Raw genomic sequence first — 15,351 nt, forward strand, 5'->3', positions numbered from 1 at the left:
GCTAAAACCCCTGACACAGCTCTTGGGGAGGGGATGGTTAAGTCTAAATGGGAGACCGGAAGTACCAGGTGAATGAATTCACTGACTTCACATGTGTGAGAAAATGTGCCTCACCGGATCCTCTTGCTGATTCACATATTCTGGATTAGCGATGTTTTTCTAATTTTGGGCACCACATGAAGAGAAATAGAGTAGCTCAAATGTGTGAAATCAGGGACTGCTCAACTTATTTGCTGTGATAATTGAAATTTATTTCCCCATGAGTTGGTTCATTAGTATCCAAGATGGAAGTGCATGCATTATTGCACACTGCCTATGTGCTTCTAGACCTTCAGCAAGTGAGGGGAGAGGAGAGAAGGAAAGAGAAAGGGAAACCTTCTGAAAACAGGGCTCACTGTCAGGGGATGGTTGAAGGGGGGCAGGTTAAGCAGAGGAAGCCTCCCTCTGCTCCAGGATGTAGCTACAGCTGCAAGACAGAAACCTGCTCACCTGCATTCGTTTCCTGGTTCTCATTCAGCTTCTCACACCTAAAGCAGGATGCAGTATCAGGCAGGTTGTGGGGGTTCCTCTCTTATTAACAGAGGAGGTTCCTTTCTTTATTAATAAAGTACTAGGGCCTGATACTATCTGAAATTCTTACAAATATGATCTTTTTCTTCCCCCACCTCTGGGACTTCAAGGACATTGAGGAGACAAGACTTGGCCTGAGCAAACCTACTGTGCAGTGTGCTGTTTCATTCACATCTTCTTTGTATGCACATCCTGGCTGAAAGTCCTTGCCCCGTCCCTGCTGTGGCTCCTTCCTCTGGCCAGACCACAGGCATCAGATCAACATCTTCTCAGACGTCTATCCACTCCACCAAGTATAATAATAGTTCTTTCTCTGACCTGGTTGATCTCTTTTAGATATTTGTAAAACAGCCAAGTGTGATTATGTTCATGAAGATTTTATTTTTTTATTTTATTGTTTTATTTTTATTTTATTCACAACATAACCTCTAGTTTCAGGGCACCATTCTTAGAAATACACCTTATGTTTGATATGCCTCCTTCTCCTTTCCCACCAGCACGCCAAGGAATATTGACTTTCTGGACATGCTACACCTACCATCTACCCAGTCCCTAGAAACCCACATGCAAGAACTCTGATGAATTGTGATGAGACCGTCTAGTGTTTACCAATTTATAAGTAATAATGAAGTGATATTTTCATTCATACCTCAAATATAACAACTTTAATCCTCTTTGTAGTCCTTACGCAGGAATTCCAGACTTTCCTATGTGGTCTTCTATCTAAATATTGCCCTGAACGTACCCAGAGTTATTTGTCCTTGTTGGTGATTCCATCTTTCTTTAATTCACACCTCCTCCTACTTGATTAGAGAACAGGAAGCATGTGTCTCAGGCAAATCCTTCACGTGATTAGAAAATGATAGATGTTAAGGCTTTGGCTAGAACAAAGTTGGCAATGGGCTCTCCTTTTAGGGGAAGGAGAGGAAGGAGTCCAGGTCTGCAGCTATTCTCAGCGACTTTTTCCATCAGCTCTCTAGTTACTACCCGCAGCACGCCTTTGTGCTCTGTTAGAAAGCTGTCTCTGAGCACTGTGCCCACATGTCCCTGTTTGCTCAGGAAAGCCCTGGTTTATGCTTGTTGTACCATTTTACTCTCAGAAGTGTCTCTGTATGGACAATAAATTATAGCTCAGAGTTTAGAGTCTCTCTGAAAATCCACACAGAAGAAAGATACCTACCATCCTTTCATTCTTTTCTCATTCCTGGTCCAGGTTGCTTTTTTCTCTGCTTTGGCTTTTCCATCAAAAAGACACCAACTACTCTTTGTATTCCAAAGTTGCATTCAAATCTTTGGTCCACAAATGGCAATCCCTCTTGTAACTATTGCATGTAGGCTTTTACAGTTTTTTTTTTCCTCAAATCATTACTATCTTGTTTTCCAAAGGGCCCATGATTAAGACACACTGGTTCCAAAACATGCAGTATTTTTCCCAAAATGTGTGGTCTCCATCCTCTGCCCAGAACCAGGATTCCCTTCAAAAGACTGGTTCTAGATGATGATTATATTCACTTCCTGTAATCTTCAATTAAAGCACTTCTTCCCTTAAAATGTGTTTTGATATATAAGAATCTCCACATATATAAACATATATGTTGTACCATTCTCTTTTCTCTCAGAAGACTCTCTCAACTTTCTATGTATTCATGCTTGTTAATAAATACATAGGGAGGAATGCGGCTCAGCTTGACTTCCAGGCGTTCTGTGTTCAAATTACAGTGTTATGTTGAGAGGAGGGAGGCCACTACCAACATATGATCTTGCCCAACACACACAGTAGTTTATTTAAAAGTATAGAGAGAGGTATCCTGAAGAGAAAAATCAAAACAAACAAGACAGGCTACGTCTGGAAGTGGCGTAAATCTCTTAAAAGCTTCATCCAAGGAAAGAACCGTCATTGAAAATTCAAAAGCATCTCGGAAGTAAAGCTGGCCACATCAAGGGCCGAAGTCATTATGCCCCTTTGGCTCCATCCACTCCCTTTTACAGTCTTATTAGCAACTCCTTGGGACTCAGCCTTGGCCCATTTAAAGAGAAATTGTCTTAACAGTGATGTGAGTGATGCCCTCTCTGTCTCAGCTGGGGATCTTCCTTTTCCTTACTTCCCTCCATTTCTAGGACATAACCACAGTAAACAGTGCAGAGACTCAACACCGAATTCACACTCCTACTAGTATCTCAAAACCAGGTTCATTGTCCTACCAGTCGCTGTCCAATACACGGCTCCCAAATTATGCTGCTATTCCGATTAATGCTAAATATGATTCATATCTAAATATTGGGTATCTTTTTAAATATTCACAAGGATTTTTTAAAGGAAGTACTTTTTATTTGAAATTAATTTTTATTTAGTGATATTACCAGCATGTGACATGAGGTGAGGGATTTTTTTCTTTTTTTTGAACTGGAAATGCTGTCTTCTTGGCCAATGGGAGATGCAAGAGGAATGGTTTGCCTTGGTGAGCCATGGTTTCAGAATCCCTCAGGAAGAATTTTTACATAATGATCTCTTATAACTACCCTTAGAAATGCTGTAATATTTTCAGTTTCTATATACCTTGGCTTTTTCTTCTTTCAAGGTTTGGTTACTTAGAAGCCAGATAATGAGATTCAAAATAAATCCAGCGCACCATTTACATCTGCTGTACCAATAAAATCATTCAAAAGTCCTTTTTGGTAAATTGCAAATATGGATTCAATCTTTCACTCCTTTCAGTTTCCATTCCATGTGCAATGTGGCTTCCAAGATCTTACAATGAGGAATTGGAGTCCTTTGTCCCTGGTCTGGTCTTACGACGTGCTTTGGCCAATGGAATGAAGTAAAAAATGCCAATGTGTAGGTCTCAAATCTAGGACTTGCGGGGCCTTAACAGTCTTACCCACTCACCTGGGACCTTTCTGTCTTCCCCATGTAAATAAGCCTGGGCTAATCCACTGAAGGATGAGATTTCCTGTGGCCCCTAATCAAACCAGTCTCCTATACCCAGTATTGCTGCAGCCACGTAAGTGAGCCCAACTGAGATCAGAAGAACTACCTCCCTAAACCTAATCCCTATTGCTGACCCACAGAGTCATTAGCTGAATAAGCAGTGATGCTTTAAGCCACTTTGTTCTATGATAGATTGGTATACAGTATAAGGTAACTCATATACCTCTTATAACCCACAGAGTAAATTTCAAATGTTTTAGCATTACAGTCATGATCTTTTACAATTCTCTGTAAACCTGCATTTTCAGTCCCAGCCCTGCCACTTTTCCCCTGGCAATCTATTCTTAATTCTTATACTGTGCATGTTTTATTAAAGTAATGTCTTCTGTGATTCTGTATTTCCATTTTTGTTGTGCCCTCTGACTGTAATGGTCTCATCTATCTCTTCTCTTTGCGAACTCATACATTTTTTCCAGAATTAGTTCTAACATTATTGACCCCATAAAGATTTTCCCAACTCTCCCAAAAGAAGGTAATCTTTGACTTTCTGTTTCCACATTTTCCATATAACTCTAATCTTCAACATTTATCATATGACACTGTGTTGTTTATATCTCTGATCCCTAGCATCTTGGCAGACACAGCTGTGGTACAGTCATCACCATTTACCAAAATTTACTCTTTACTCTCCAACTCCACCTTTATAGAAGGGATACACTTCTCCAGTGTAGCCAGTACTGGTGTATAAATTCTGACCTAGGTCTTAAAAAGCACACACACACACACACACCCCCCCAACAACTTCTTTATCCAAACAGTGGAATATCACTCAGCCATAAAAAAGAATGAAATAATGCCATTTGCAGCAACATGGATGGGCTTAGAGAATTTCATATTAAGTGAAGTAAGTCTGACAGAGAAAGATAAATATCATATGATATATATGTGGAATCTAAAAAAAATGATGCAAATGAACTTATTTACAAACTAGAAACAGACTCATAGACATAGAAAACAAACCTATGGTTACCAAAGGGAAAAGGGAGGAAAGAAGAGTGATAAATTAGAAGTTTGGGATTAACATATACACACTACTATATATAAAATAGATGAACAACAAGGACCTACTGTATAGCAAAGGGAACTATATTCAGCATCTTGTAATAAACTATAATGGAAAGGAACCTGAAAAAGAATACATATATATACACATACATATATATGTATAATTGAATTACTTTGCTGTAAACCTGAAACTAACACAACATTGTCAATCAACTACACTTCAATGAAACAAACAAAAAAAGCATCCACTCCTTTTGGAGCTTCCAACCACTCTTACTGGTTTCATTCAGAAAAGCAAGCAGACTTCCAATTTCAAAACAAAGAAAGTAAAGAGGAGGAAAATATTTCTGGAGCTTACCTGCTAACATGTAAGCAAGAAATTAATATCAGGTAATTAGTTCCACACTATTGTAACTTTAGCTGAGATAATAGCTGAATTGATATGTGACAAGCAAACAACTAAAGTTAATGAGTTCATGTAGGCTCTTAAGACATTCTAATAAGAAAGGCATTGAATCAAGACCTAGGAAGTTTTGATTGAAAATGTATTACAGTTTCCTTAAAAGATGATTAAGTAGTGTACATGTCATCAGTTCTTTAAATTTAAACACTTTTCATCAGTCCTTAGCAGAGATTTTGCCTTTGATCACATCTGGCTTGACTGAAAGTTCTTTGTTGATGGATTGACTTTCTTTCACATAGTGAGAGACAACTACATACTCTCAAATGTTAGGTTTATATCCTTATGTGCACATAGTCTGAGATGATATGAGAGAATAAAATACATTTTAGAAAGAGTAACATTGCATCCTCTGCTACCCCAATTTCTAAAGTAACATAAGTTCAAGTTAAAAAGACTTAAAAATGCTAAAATATATAAATTATAAGGTAACATCTCATGATCTTCTTCATTAGAGCAAAGTATCATTAATGCTTTAAGATTTCAGGTTTATTTTTTCTGTGCATATAAAACTTTCTTTTATTTAATATCATATTGGGAAAAGAGCTTCCAGATGTCCATTGTTATCCATTCTAAGAGTAGTAAATATACCATTATCATTGAAATAAAGTTCAAGTATGGTGTGATTGTTACATTTCCAATAGAAAAATTACACATTATGCCTTGTTTTTAATTTTGAATAAGTTCTATGAGGGAAGATGCTCACATTTTTTTCCACTGAAAATATGTGCAATGTACAGAATTATGTGATGCTGGGTTATGACTTATGAATTGAAATATGTAAGTCTAAACAGTTGGCTGGTTTCAGAAATATAAGTGAGATTTTCCATTAGCTCTTCCATTTTATGAATTGTGGTTTAACATTCTTACCACACCATAAACATCTGAGCTTACAAAACACGTAGAGTTCACACATTACATAAAAATGCTGCCATCCTACAGCATTTTTGTTAAATCTTTCTTGAGGAAAATATTTTTCTTGGAGAAACAAGATAGTTTTCTTTTCTAAGTGAGTTGCAGCAATAAGGGAGAAAATTGTTAAATATCATTTTATATGTTCACAAATTAGATTGTCCCAAATGAAATGTACATTTTTCATGTAGGTCTAAATTTATATGAAAGCGGCAACTCAGAACTTCAAAATATATATTTTCTGAGCCATCCAAGAAAAATGTGAACTTTTTTTTCCCCCTTTGGTAAATTATCTATCTGTGCCAAAGGGTTTCTAACTTGCAGAACTATAACTTGTCCTTTGCTCTGCAAGACTGAGTATGACTTACTTTCTGCTTCTAAATTTATTCAAAGTGTATTATCACCTACATGAACCATGCAGAAACAGCCATTCAGGTAATTCACTCAATTCAGCAAGAGGCACAAACAAGCAGACATAAATAAATAAACATGTATAAATAATAATAAACACTAATAGAAATGAACAGATTTTAAGCAAAAGTTAACATTTTCTTTATAGAATGAAAGCAAACAGGCCATAAGATGGTCTGTGGAAGATACGAATAAACTGATTTTACTGAGAGAAACATGAACTCTTTATTTAGTCATTGCTCTAAATGTGGCAGCTCATTCTCAGGAAGCAAGAGCTAAGAAAAGCCCGGGAGAACTATTCATAGCTTCAACTATCTATATATTGAAGAAGAAGAATCTGGATGATAATTCTAGCAAACAGGAACCTGACATATGAATACAATAAAAATAGTTTAAATGTGTTAAATGATTATTATGAGCCAGGGTGTAAGTGTTATCCATCAATGAAATCTCAAAAGTCTGTCAGACAAGCAAAATATGCAGTAGCAGAAAGGAGTTAAGTGTTTTGCAGGGAGAGGTTAAGGCGGCAAGAGGCAGAGTCAGGACACAAATCCAGGCCAGCTGGCTCCTTAGACCCATCCCTCAAAACGCACCTCTACCATCTACTTACACTATCTAGAAGGTAACTAGGAGCTCGAATGAGCATTTAGAATATCCCGGTGAGCTGATCCACAAAATACGCAGTCTTATAGCTTCTGTTCCATCCAGGGGGTTCATACATCCACTCTATTTACTTCACATTCAGAGAAAAAAAAAAATGCCCCCATGAAAGGTGTTAGCTGGAGAGAAGAGCAAACAATAATACAAGAATTGGTGGGCAGCCTATAATTTAGAGATTGAATTCTAGGTTTGACATTTCTCCAGTCAGATGATTTTTTTTTTTAACTTGAAAAATGCCCATCCTTGTCATCGAGACCATGAAGGAAGCTTATAATTATGGATGCTTTCAATTTCAGAAGCTGAAGAAGGAACTCACAAGGGGAAGATGAAAATTCTTAGCTTCCTGTATGTTCAACAGAAGGAAATCTAATCGGAAGGAGAAAGGTTAGTATTTTATCTTAAAAGTGTACATGGAGAGGCAAGCACATAAGCATAGCAGAGAAATTAGTATTAGAAAGAAAGAAGGCACACACTTGACATTTGGTATTTAAAAAAATAGTTCTTGGTTCATCCTCAGCTAATATGTAATAGTAGTGCAGAGGACCTCGTCCTTCAAGATGATCATACTTAAAGCAACATTACACCTCTCCCCTCTCCCTCTTTGGTCGTCTTTGTTTTCCTCTGCCCTTTCTTTGCATTTAACCTTTTTATGTGTCTTGACATTATCAGGTAGCACTTTGTCGCCTTCATTATAGATGGAGCTCTTCAACTGTAAGAAATTTGTCATGATTATAATTATGCTCTTAATACCCAGTGTCTGCCACTCAGCAAACATTTTAAAGAGATTATTTTATTATCAGTGTAAGCAGTAGATTGAGCTATAATATGCTTTCTAATGATGAAAGCATACAATTTCAGCTGAATATTAAAAATCTGGAATAATGTATTTGGATGAAAATGGTTATTCAGTTTTGTCATTTGCACAGTACACGTCCGTCTTCTGTGGGGCTGTAGGGATGACACATACGTAAGCTCTGAGTCATTTGTCATCTACTGGAAGCAAGAGACAGATAATCACACAGCCGTGAAACCAAGCCCAGAATGAGAAGTGCTATTAGAGAATCAAAAAGAGGTGCTCTGGGACAATCAGGATTGCAGTAGCATTCAGGGAGAATGGACGTGGGACATTACAGGAGAGAAAAGCATCCTTCTGAGGAAATTGGATTAATCCTGACTTAAGAGCTTGAGTGACTAAATATGTGTAACTAAGGAAAAATGTAGGACCAAATCCCAGAAGCAGAGACTATCAGAGGATTAAATAAAATAACCTATAAAAGCCTGCTGACAGATGATTTTAAAGAGTAGAATTCTAAGGCTTAGATATTGGGAGGGTTTTTTTTATCATTATTTTTAGAAATTTGGAGAACATTAAAAAAATATCTGGGGTTCAAAACCAAAGGAGATTTTTAATCAACAAGTACGAGACCACCAAGTGTGCTAGTGTTGCGATGAACAGATTTCTTTTTTTTTTTTTTAAATGACATAGTTTTAGCTTTAGAAAGAGAAATTTAGCGATCATGTTTAGAATGAATTTGAAGGAAACTGGATACTGAACATGAGGAGGCCAGTGGTGATAGTTTCTGGAAAAGGTTAAAAGAACTTGGATTTTGGTATTAACAATAGGAATTACAAAGAAGGAAGTGGTAATCGATATTTGGGATTGATACAAAGAACATCTCATAAAGATTGGATAAGAATATAGCTGAGAAGATGCTGCAACAGAGACAGCACTCAAGGAATGTATATGATGCGTAAAAAGGCATGATAATCAGAAAGCAGAGAGATATAAATAGCCAGACTATTAACCAAAAGCTGTATGAAACAATGAAAATTAAGCTAGGCTTTGAAGAAAACACAAAAACAGACGGTCAAGAGGATATGCGGAAGAATTTCCATGTAGGAAGTCAAAGCATGAGCCAGTGGTCAAGAGTTAATAGTCAGTCACCCTGGTCTGGGGGTGGTACAGGAAGACCCAGACACACTGAGACCAAATGCTCATACAGAGCAGCTTTCGGGGAAAAATGTTGGGATGAGGAAATTTTCATTCATTATTATGAAAACTATAGATTAATGTAATATAAGTGACATTAAGGGATCTTTGTAGGCTCTGAAACAAGCAAGCGAGCACAAAAACAAAAGCGAAAAACCACCAGACATTCAAAATAATTCCTATAGCAAAGTACCCCGTGGAGTTGAGGCTGGGTGTAACAGAAGACCAAGATTCCATTAGAAGACAATTAAAAGGCAATTGCTGATTCAGTTTCATTGCTGGTAATTGGTCTGTTCATGTTTTCTTTCTTCCTAGTGCAGTATTGAGAGATTGTACTATTCTAAGAATTCAGAATTTCTTCAAAGTTTCTTACTCATTTTATTGGCATATAGTTGCTCGTAGTGGTCTCTTATGATCCTTTGTATTTCTGTAGTGTTGGTTGTACTTTTTCCTTTTTTTAATTTCTGATTTGATTGATTTGGGCCCTCTCCCTTTTTTTCTTGATGAGTCTGGCTAAGGTTTATCAATTTTGTGTATCTTTTCAAAGAACTAGCTTTTAGCTTTATTGATCTTTCTTTCTTTCTTTCTTTCTTTCTTTCTTTCTTTCTTTCTTTCTTCCTTTCTTCCTTTCTTCCTTTCTTTCTTTCTTTTTTGTTTCCTTTATTTCTGCTCTGATCTTTATTAAGATTTCTTTCTTTCTACTAAATCTGGGTTTTGTGTGTTGTTCTTTCTCTAGTTCCTTTAGGTGTAAGCTCAGCTTGTTTATTTGCAATTTTTCTTGCTTCCTGAGGTAAATTTATATCACTATAAACTTCCCTCTTAGAACTGCTTTTGCTGTGTCCAAAAAGTTTTGGATTATCCTGTTTTCATTTTTATTTGTAGACCTATGTGTTAAGACCGGATATCATAAAACTCTTAGAGGAAAACAGGCAGAACATTCTTTGACATAAATTGCAGTGTTTTTTTGGCTCCATCTCCTAAAGCAAAGGAAATAAAAACAAAAATAAACAAATTGGGTCTAATTCAATGTAAAAGCTTTTTCTTAACAAAGGAAAACTTTAACAAAACAAAAAGGCAACCTACTGAATGGGCATATTATAAGGCTGATAAGGGGTTAATATTCAACATATATAAACAGTTCATACAAGTCAACATTAAAAAAAAACCTGATTAAAAAATGGGCAGAAGAACTGAATAGATATTTTTTCCAAAGAGGAAATGCAGATGGCCAACAGGCACATGAAAGGATGCCAACATTGCTAATCATGGGGGAAATACAAATCAAAACCACAATGAGGTATCACCTCACGCCTGTCAGTATGGCTATCATCAAAAAGAATACAAATAATAAATGGCTGGTGAGGATGTAGAGAAAAGGTAACCCTCATACAGTAATGGTGGGAATGTAAATTGGTGTAGCCACTGTGGAAAACAGTATGGAGGTTTCTCAAGAAACTAAAAGTAGAACTACCATATGACCCAGCATTTGACCATATGACCCACTCATGAGTATATATTCCAAAAAACAAAAGCACTAATTCAAAAAGATACATGCACCCCAATGTTCACAGCAGTGTTATTTACAATTGCCAAGGTATGGAAGCAACCTAAGTGTTCATCAACAGATATTCATAAAAGATAAAGAAGATGTGGTGTATATGCATCATGGAATACTACTCAATCATAAAAAAGAACAAAATTTTGCCATTTTCAGCAACTAGGACAGACTTGGGGGGCATTATGCTAAGTGAAACAAATCAGACAAGTACTGTATGATATCACCTATATGTGGAATCTAGAAAATACAGTAAATGAGTAAATAAAACAAAAAATAAACAGACTCACAGATACAAAGAACGAACGAATGGTTACCAGTGAGTAGTAGGAAGGGGGAGGGGCAATATAAGGGTAGGGAGGAAAAGGGTTATTATGGGATTATATAAAGTGACATGTATGGAAAAATATAAAGCACTATAGAATTTAAAGTAAATTTCATTCAATAAAAAATTAAAAACTATAATAAAATTTTTAAAACGGTAATTGAATTGATTTAATTATAAAGCTTTGAGTCTCCTCACAGGAAGAACACCCCTAGAAAAGACAGAAGGGAAAAACTAAGAAATACAAGGGCTCAGTGTCTCTTAAAAGAGAAAGGAGAGGGGTGAGCTGAAAACAGCCAGGCTAGTGAGGTGGTAAAGAAAGCAAATGGAACAGTTTAGAGGAGAATCTAGGTCAGTGTGTGCATACTTAGTTGGGTCTGATGACAGCATATTCTATTTGAGTGAAGATCTTGGAAGCATATGCAATATAAAACTGATGCTTTAGTAAGTAGTTGGGACCAGAGAGTTACATCTGAATATCATTAATATAAAATAAAGTGAGTGAGTGGTTTTCTTAAGAAAAATGCAGTGAGAGAAGACTAAACGACAATGAACTGGTTAATTGGGAAGCCATTACTAATACAGGTCAGGAAGGAGAAAGCCAACAAGGAGATCAGTGATGATGGTAATGATGGTGTAATAAATACATGTCAGTTATTGGGAAATTATTCTCGGCCAGGAGCTGTGATAAGTTTTACATTCAATGCTCATAATACTATCTTTAGACAAAGAGGTAAAGTTGGGAGAATCTGGTAAAATGTAAAAGCACTGTCTCTGTTATCAAGAGAGGATAGACTCTCATGAAGGTTGTGATCAAAGGTTATTGCCAAGACAAGATATGGGTTTAAGAAAATTCCTAGGGTCTGGCTAAGCTGGGTACCACAAACTGGAAAGCCTGCTAAGGAGGGCCAATGACTTAGAAAGGCAGCTTGAAAGCCTCTCTGGTGTTCAATGAAAGTGAGAGCTAAAAATGACCAAAGATCTTCTGTGGAAAAATGATGCCTTTCTACTGAAATAGACACAGTATTGCTATGTCAAGAAATTACAGATGATTCCCAGCAGAGATTACGGATGATTTATGAATGCAATTATGGGTGTAATTCTATTCATAAATGGTCTATGGTGCTTTTCATAAAGTCAATATATTGATTATATAGATTTTTCCATAGAATAAACAATACTAAGAATAACAACCATCTAGCACACATTTAGACTTGCATTATATTAGCCCTGATACTTACAATGAACCTTCAAGACAGATCTCATAACATGATTTTATAGTTAACAAATTCGAGATCTGGACTGTTTAAGTAATTTGCCCAGTCCACCCAGCTGTACATGCCTGAAACAGACCTCCAGATCAGAGCTGCAGAGTCCCACAGCATCCCTCTTTCTCCCTGGTCCACGCAGCCTTCTGCGGCTCTCTGCTCCTGAACATAGAAATAAAGGTATATAAGTTACACCAACAGAGCCATTGCCTACAATTCCCTTTTAACAGTTTTTTATTCACCTGAAATGTTGGAGAACCGGTCTCCACAGATTTGGTAGTTTGACGGTTTTGATCCCTAAAAGCTTGTCCATGTTATAAAACTGGCAAAGACACACAAGATTCATATCGTTCTCTTTGTGGTGCCCATGATTCCATAGGCAATAAACGAGGAATGTCACAAATGTGAGTTATGCTTCAGAATGATGGGAGGATATCAGTTTAAGCTGTGGAGAATGAGAGCTTCACCATTATAGTAAATGCTCTGCTGACAGATGGATTGTTTTCATGTTTTCATAACGTCCACACCATTTCCATCTGAGGTCATTTTTAATTTATACCACACTTTATCTCTCTAGATCCACCTTTTTCTCGAGGTAGGCTGTGCCGAGGTTCTGTTTTTATTATCCCACCCACATGCGGTCGGCCTCCACTAACATACACACACCCCACTTGGATTATTTCCAACACAAATACCAGTGGTATTCAAACTATGGGCAAGAGAGTAGCTGGGTTAAAAGTTGATGTGGAGGTTAAAGTCCAAGCCCACACTTAAACTGCACGGCCAAACGCTAGAAGATGACAATGCTTAGAAACAGAGCACTCAGAAGCTTAGTGGCAAATATGTATTTTCCAGCTTGCTACCTAAGAAATGTAAGTATTATTACCCCTCCACATCTGTATAGGAGGCAAAAATCTGAGGACGGTCAAAAATCTCAGAGGCCCTGAAAATGCTTCTCTAATGATGTGTTCTTCTACCTAAAAATACTACCCATCAGTGCTGTTCTTTTAATGGTTGGATTTCACACACACACACACACACACACACACACACACACACACACACACACATCAAACACACATGATGAAAAGAAGAAATTAATCTGTGAGTGAAAACTATTCAGAGTTAGTAATGACACAGGGATTTGTGTGCCAATGTTACTGATAAAAATATACACAGAACAGTTAAATAGAAGAATCTGGGCAGGAAGAAGGGTGGGTCTCACACTTAGAGAACATGCGTAGGTGAATTCACACTCAAGCGAATTTAAAGCCAAGGAGAAGCCTGGGAAGGGGGCACTGGGAAGTTAAGGAAGAGCTGAGAGATGGATAATTAGCGCACATGCTGATGGATGTGAAAGAGACTGAAGAAGGATAAACAAGCCTCAGGCTGAGGAAGCGCATTCATTCACAGGCAGCTCTGATGGCGCCTTTCCACGTGCGCTGGGCTGGTTGGGTTATCGTGTATGTTTTACTTCAGCAGCACCTTCCCAACCTCAAGCTACCCTGACATGACATTTTAATACATGCACATTAACTTCTGAATTCTTTATCCACAACCGCAAGAATTTCATTTCGAGTGTATGTGGATTTTGGGTCATTCCGGTGGAGGATAATTAGAAAAAGATGGAACTAGGAGTGGGGAGGGGAAAGGAGGCAAAACAACAGGACAAAAGATTTTGCCAAAACGGCCCTGGAGAGATAAAGGAAGCCCTGTGCTCAGAATTCTTTCACAGGAAGCGAGCTAAGACTTGTAAAAGGGATTGATGGAGCCAGGTCAGAGCGCTCTCCTGGCACGAGGCCCCTTAGAATGGAAAGTTAAGGCCACGGATCCCTGCAAGATTAGCCAAGGAGGGGCTGACAAACACCTACTACACTGTGGCAGACTAAATGGGTTAAAAGTGGTTACAGGAAAATTTTTCCTCTTTGAGTATTCAAACTGCATTCTGTCTTTTCATAGGATCAAAAGTTAAAGTCATAATCAGAAAGACATTATTTAGATGGGAGACCAGAGTCTTAAGAGAAGGAAGTGCTTCTCAGCTTTGTTCATGTACATGGTCTGCAACAGAGCAGAATCTCTAAGTATTCCATTTCAATCACAGGAGGAAGGAAAGAGTGCTGAGATGATGTTAATTGTAGAATATTAATTATTGCATATGTCAAATCATGTTTCTATGCTTTGCATCTAATATGTAGCCTGTATAATTTTATTTTCATAAAGAGTAAAAATTTTAAAACAAAACTTTATTAAAGAGGTTAACAGGAACCTCTCTCCCCCTCCACTCTTGGTGTCAAAGGGCAATGATTGCAAACTGGGACACCTTCTGCCACAGCCAGGGAAACCAACGAATGATGCTTCTTACTCTTAGGTGTAATGTGATAGAGAGTGATGGAGATTTTGATAAGCTTCAAAGGACATGCCCCATTAAAAAAACCAAATAGTTCAATTTTCTTAAACCACATTGTAAACTGAAGAAATAGGTCTGTGGGCCACAAAGAGCTTTCTCAGTCGATGTCTTAAATTCCTTAAAGCAAAATATCTTACCTTGAGGGCTTTCAGGATCCTTGTGACAGGGAAGAGCATCCTAAAATGAAAATGCAAACAAACCAAAACTTTGAATTTAAGAAAATATGTATTTCTTTGTACTTGTGGTTTTCAAACTTCCATGTCTGATGTTATTTCTCTTTTTAAAATACTTCACGCTGTTGCTTTTGATGTATTTGATAAGCGTCAATACTTTGAGAGGAAGCTCATGATGATAATAGCCACCTTTGTGTGGCTTTATCAAAATGAATCCTGGGAGACCAGAGTAGTGGAGTTGCAAATTAAAAACACAAACATATACATGCATGAATACACAAAACACACACAAACAGAAATCCACCACTATACACACACACGCACACACAGAAATACAAACTCACGCACACATAATTACAAAAACACATATGCACATACAAATACACACATGTAAACACACACAACAAATACATGCAGGTACGCAGAAATGCAGAAACATATTTGGAACTTCTGTTGGATCTTCTTAAAGGGATCCCTGGCTGAGAATATTTTGGGCTCTACAGTTAAGTATGAACCAGAATTTGTTCTAACATAGATCAGAGCTTGCCGAGAACTTGGACCACATTAGTGGCCCAGGTAATTTGTACCAACCTTCCTGTACCTCATTTTGACTTTACCCTCAGCAG

The sequence above is a fragment of the Camelus dromedarius genome, chromosome 2 (assembly GCF_036321535.1).
Source record: "Camelus dromedarius isolate mCamDro1 chromosome 2, mCamDro1.pat, whole genome shotgun sequence".
NCBI lineage: Eukaryota > Metazoa > Chordata > Mammalia > Artiodactyla > Camelidae > Camelus > Camelus dromedarius.